Here is a 6,540-nt window from a genome sequence, read left to right on the forward strand (position 1 = left end):
CTCATCTCATCTCAATTCAATTTCCTTTCATTATTTCATCTCACTTCATTTCATCTCATTTCATTACATCTCATCACTTCCTCTCATCATTACATCTCAGCTCATTTCATCTCATTTCATCTCATCATTCATCTCTTCATTTCATCTCATTTCATCTCATTTCATCTCATCATTCATCTCATCTCATTTCCATTTCATTATTTCATTTAATCATCTAATTTCATCATCTCATTTGATTTCACCTCATTTCATTATGTCATTTCATTTCATCTCATTACATTTCATCTAATTTCATTTCATCTCATTTCATATCATCATTTCATTTCATCTCATCATCTCTTTTCATCTCATCATCTCATCAACTCATTTCATCATTTCATCTCATCATTTCATCTCATCTCATATCTTCTCATCTCATTTCAATTTCATTTCATTTTTTCATTTCATTATTTCATCTCATTTCATTATTTCATCTCATCTCATTTCATCTCATCACATCTCATTTCATCATTCTATTTCATTATTTCATCTTATCATTTCATCTCATCTCATTTCAATTTTATTTCAATTTCATTTCATTTCATTATTTCATTTCATCTCATTATTTCATTATTTCATTTCATTTCATCTCATCATTTCATCTCATCATTCATCTCATCATTTCATATCAACATTTTATCTGACCATTTCATTTCATCTCATTTCATCTCATCTCATCATTATATCTCATCATTTCATCATCTTATGTCATCATTTCATGTCATCATTCCATCACATCTCATTTCATCTCATCATTTCAGCATTTCATCTCATTTCATCTCATCATTTCAACTCATTTCATCTCATCTCATTTCCATTTCATTATTCCATTTCATCATTTCATTTCATTATTTCATTTCATTATGTCATTTCATCTCATTACATTTCATCTCATCTCATTTCATCTCATCTCATCATTTCATCTCATCATTTCATCTTGTCATTTCATCTCATTGTTTCATCTGAATTCATGTCATCATATCATGTCATCATTTCATCTAATCATTTCATCACATCTCATCTCATCATTTAATCTCATCATTTAATCTCATTTCATCTCATCTCATCATTTCATCTCATCATTTCGTCTCATCTCATCATTTCCATTTAATTTCCATTTCATTATTTCATCATTTCATTATTTCATTTCATCTCATTTCATTGTTTAATTTCATTATGTCATTTTATTTCATCTCATTACATTTCATCTCATTATTTCATTTCATCTCATCATTTCATCTCATTTCAGCTCATCATTTCATCTCATCATTTCATCTTATTTTAATTTCATTTCAATTTCATCAGTACATTTCATAATTTCCTTTCATTATTTCATTTCATTTCATCTCATTTCATTATTTCATTTCATTTCATCTCATTTCATCTGATCATTTCATCTCATTTTTCATCTAATTTCATCTCATCTCATCATTTCATCTCATTTTTCATCTCATTTCATCTCATCATTTCATATTATCATCTCATCTCATCATTTCATCTCGTCATTCATCTCATTTCATCTCATCATTTTAACTCATTATTACATCTCATCTCATTTCAATTTCATTTCATTATTTCATATCATTTCATTATTTCATTTCATTTCACCTCATCATTTCATCTCATCATTTCATCATTTCATCCGTCATCTCATTTCATCTCATTTCATCTCATCTCATCTCCTTTCAATTTCTTTTCAATTTTGTCATTTCGTCTTGTCATTGCAACTCACCATTTCATCTCAACACTTCATCTCATCTCATCTCATCATTTCGTCATTTCGTCTCATCATTTCATCTCATCTCAAGTCATCTGATCATTTCATCTAACTGAAATGATGTAATGGAATCATGAAATGAAATGGATAGGATGCCCTCAGTGATGTTAAATTTAAAAATTGTTTGTTTTCATGTATTCATTTTTATATTTATATGTATTTATATTTATATTTACGTATATTGCTTTTTCTTATTTTTATTTATATTTTTACTTATTTCTTTATTTATAGACAAGGTCCTGTTCTGTGGCCTAGGCTAGAATGCAGTGGTGCATTCACAGTTCACTGCAGCCTCGAGCAAACCTGCCACCTCAGCCTTCCAGGTAGCTGGGGCCCCAGGTGCGCACCACCACACCTGGCTATTATTTTATTATTTGTAGAGATGGAGGCTTGCTATGCTGCCCAGGCTGGTCTCAAACTCCTGGGCTCATGCAATTCTCCTGCCTTGGCATCCCAAAATGCTGGGATTACAGACATGAGCCACAGTGCCCAACCTATTTATTTATTTGTTTGTTTGTTTATTTATTTATTTATTTATTTATTTATTTATTTATTTATTTATTTAATAAAGACAAGGTCTCACTATGTTGCCCAGGCTGGTCTTCAACTCCTGGCCTCAAATGATTCTCCAAACTTGGCCTCTCAAAATGTTGGGATTACAGGTATGAACCACCATGCCTGGACTAAAAATAGTATTATAGTTTTGCATTATATAATTTTCAATTAGGTAATATGAATATTCTGTACAGGAAATATGCCCTTAATTACATAGGCATAAACATTTGTTACACTGAGAAAAATCTAATAGAGCTAAAAATAAAAATTAATTTGGAAAGGTCATTAGATATTCATACATTCTTACGTTTACACATTCTTTCATATATTCATATATTCTTTTAACAGTATCAATGGTTTGGAATTACGTGTACAAAACCATGACCTATATGTAATACAACTAATGACAGGCTAATAACTGATAAGTAATACAACTAATAATTACAATTCAAGGAATATTACATACAAAGCTTTAACTTCTCATCATCAGATTTTGTTTTTTTTTCTTTCTGTTTTGGCAGATTCTATGAACACAACATTCAACTCACAGACACTATGGAGCCCTTACTAAGCAGAAAGTACTGTGAAAGGCCAGGGCTAGGACAAAACTGAGACAGGGCCAGGGATACGACAGAACTGGGGCAGGGTCATGGCCAGAGGAAAACCAGGGGCAGGGTCACAGCCAGGGACATGACAGGACCAAGGCCAGGGCCAGAAGCAGGGCAGAACCAGGGCCAGGGCAGGGCCATGGCAGGGCAAGGGCCATGGCAGGATCAGGGCCAGGAGAAGGCCAGGGCAGGGCTAGGGTAGCACAGGGCCAAGGCAGGGTAGGGTCAGTGTAGAGCAAGGAACCAGCCAGGGTATGGCAGGGCAGGGACAGGGAGGTCCAGGGCCAGAGCCAGGTCCAGGGCATGGACAGGGCAGAGCCAGAAACATGGCAGGACCAAAAAGCGGAAAGGGTAAGGGCAAGGCCAGAGAAGGTTCATGGAGAAAACATGGCCAGGGAGGGTCCAGGGCAAGGGCAAGGCCAGGGCAGAACCAGAGCCAGGGCAGGCCAAAGGCAACGCCAGGACAGGGCAAGGCCAGGGTAGGGCAGGGCCAGTGTAGGGTGAGGGTAGGGCCAGGGCGAGTTCAGGGCCATGGCAGGACTAAGATAGCACAGGGCAAAGGCAGGGCCAGGGCAGCACCAAAGGAGGGGCCAGGGCCAAGCATGGCCAGTGTGGGGCCTGGGGATTGACAGGGCCAGGGCCAACGTCAAGGCTGGGCCAGGGACAGGGCCAGAGCAAGGGCAGGGCCAGAGAGAAGGCAGAACCAGAGAGGATCCAGAGCAGGGCAGGGCCAGGGCAGAACTAGGACCAGGATAAGGCAAAGCCAAAGCCAGGGCAGGGCAAGCAAGGCCAGGGCAGGGCAAGACCAGGGAACGGCAAGGCCAGGGTAGAAAAGGCTAGGGTAGGGCCAGGCCAGGGTAGGAGAAGGCCATGGTGGGGCCAAGGCCAAGGCAGGGCAGGGCTAGGGTAGCACAGGGCATGGCCAAAAACAGGGCAGGGCCATAGCAGTGGCAGGACTAGCAACAGGGCCAAGGCAAGTGCTGGGCCAGAGCATGGTGGGGACAATACAGGGCCAGGACAGAGGATGGCAAGGCAGGTCCAGGGCTATTTCTTGGACTCGGTAGGCCTGGAGTCAGGCAAGGGCAGGGCAAGGGCAAGGCCAGGGAGAAGGCAGGGCCAGGGCCAAGACAGTGCCAGGGCAGGGCAGGACCAGTGCAGGACCAATGCAGGGTGAGGGCAAGGCCAGGGCATGGAAGGGCAGGGCACAACCAAGGAAGGGCCAGGAGAGGGCCAGGGTAAGGTCAGGGTCAGAACAAGGGTATGGCTGGGGCCAGGAATATGGTAGGACCAGGGCTGGGCCCAGGCTGGGACACGCAGGGCAGAGCATGGCCTGTGCAAGGCAGGGCCAGAGCCGGGACATAGAGATGGGAGGGCAACACCAAGGCAGGGTCAGGGTAGATCCAGGGCTGAGCCGGGTCAGGGCAGGTCCAGAGTCGAGGCAGAGCTAGGGCCCAGGCAGGGCCATGGCAGCACCAGGGCAGAAGAGGGCAGGGCAATGCAGCACTGGGCCATGGCAGTGCCTGGTCAACTCCAGGGCAGGGCCAGAAGCAGGACAGGGCCAGGGCCAATGCACAGGCCAGGGACACGGCATGACAGGAAGTGCCAGAGCAGGGCTGGGCCAACCTTGGGGCAGGGCAAATCAGGCCAGGACACCTCCAAGTCCAGCTCTGGCCCTGCCTTGGCCCTGGCCCCTTCCTGGCCCGACCTTGTCCCTGGCCCTGCCCTATCCATGCCCTGTGTGTTTGACCAGTGTTTTAAAACCAGAATCCTACAAGACACTTAAATCAGCTCTTTTTTGGCATTTTTAGTAGAGATGGGGTTTCACAATGTTGCCCAGGCTGGTTCCAAACTCCTTAGCTCAAGCCATCTGCCTGCCTTGGCTTCCCAAAGTGCTGGGATTACAGGACTAACCTGGCCAAGTATTTCATTCTTTATGCCTGTTTCCTACATTTGGAAAACTGGGATGCTTTAAGTACCTAGCATATAGAATTATTGTGAGAATCAATGCCTCACACATTTACATATTGATAAAATTATACTCATAGAACACTACTGGAAGCAACGATAGTGTTAGTTAAAATCTAGTGATTATTTACTGCAAATATTATTGCTATTACAAGCAACATAGTATAGACATTATTACTGCTACTATAGTTATCTTAAAAATCTAAAATAAAAAATTTTACATAATAGCCTAATGTAATCTCTTCTGCTCTGCCCTGGCTCAGCCTTAGTGCCGGCTCTGCCCCTAGTCCTACCATATCCCTGGCCCTGACCCTTCCCTGGTCCTGCCACTGCCCTGGCAGTTCCCATCTTCAGGCCTTACCATGGCCCTACCCTGGTCCTGACCCTGCCCTGGTCTGGTCCTGACCCTGGCCCTACCACAGAGAAGGGGTATGGCAGAGCCAGGGAAGGGCCAGAGCAAATATGGGACAGGACACATCCAAATCCAGGAAAGGGCCAGGGCCATGACAGAGCCAGGGCGAGTCCTTGGCAGGGCCAGGAAAGGGTCATGGCAGGGTCACTGTATGGACAAGGTCCCGGCCAAAGCCAAGGCAGGGGCAGTGTCAGGCCTGCATAATGGCAGGACCAGAGCCAGTGATATGGCAGGGCCAGGTCCAGGGCCAGGGCTGCGCCAGGACAGAAAAGGAGCAGAGCAGGGCAGAACCAGAGCCAGGCCACAGAGACAGTAGGGCAAATGCCAAGGCAAAGCTAGGGTAGTGCCAGGGCTGAGGCAAGGTCAGGGAAGGTCCAGGGCTGACTCAAGGCTAGAACCAATACAGGGGCAAAGGCCAGGGCAGATCTAGGGCACAAGCAGGGCAGGTTAGGGCAGGGCAATGGCAAGACCAAGCCATGGCAGGGCCAGCCCAGGATAGAACAGGGCACAGGCAAGGCAGGGCCAGGGCCACGGCTGGGGCAGGACAGAGACCAGGACCAGGGTCCAGGCCAGGGCTGAGGTAGGGCCAGAGCCAGGGTCTGGGCAGGGCCAAGGCAGGTCCATTGCAGGGCCAGGGCTCAGACCAGGGCCAGAGAAGGGCTGGGGCAGGGCCAGGGCCAGTACCAGGAAAGGGCGATGTCAGGACAAGGGCCATGTCAGGTCCAGCAATGGGGCTAGGGCCAGGACAGGGACAGAGTGAGGGCTAGGGGCAGAATAGCATGGCAGGGTAGAGCCAGGCCAATAAGGGCCAGGACAGGGTCAGGACCAAGGTTGGGCCAGGGTATGGCCTTCAATAGCGAAGGGCCAGGGCTAGGGTCCATGCCAGTGCCAGTGCCAGTCCAGGGCAGAGGCAGGGCCATGGCCAGGTCTAGGACAAGGCTGGGCAGGGCCAAGGTCTGGGTCAGGGTCAGTACAAGACCAGCACAGAGCCAGGGGAGGGACAAGCCAAGGTAGGGGCAGGTTAAATCAGGGAAAAGATACCTGCAAATCAACTTCAGGGCCAGGGTCAGGGCAGGGCCAGCTCATGGCCAGGGCCAAGACAGGGCCAGCGCCAGGGCTATCAGGATCATTGGCAGGGCCAGGGCCATGGCAGGACCAGGGTCAGGAGCAGGGGTCAATGCCTG

General features: G+C 46.5%; 1 pseudogene; it reads right to left on the bottom strand.

Annotated features, from left to right (window-relative positions):
• Positions 1–2,353: 2,353 nt before the first annotated feature.
• LOC129467407 (MAPK-interacting and spindle-stabilizing protein-like) lies at positions 2,354–4,365 on the bottom strand (annotated as a pseudogene).
• Between the last annotated feature and the right edge of the window lie 2,175 nt (positions 4,366–6,540).

The sequence above is a fragment of the Symphalangus syndactylus genome, chromosome 18 (assembly GCF_028878055.3).
Source record: "Symphalangus syndactylus isolate Jambi chromosome 18, NHGRI_mSymSyn1-v2.1_pri, whole genome shotgun sequence".
In the NCBI taxonomy this organism is placed as follows: Eukaryota; Metazoa; Chordata; class Mammalia; order Primates; family Hylobatidae; genus Symphalangus; species Symphalangus syndactylus.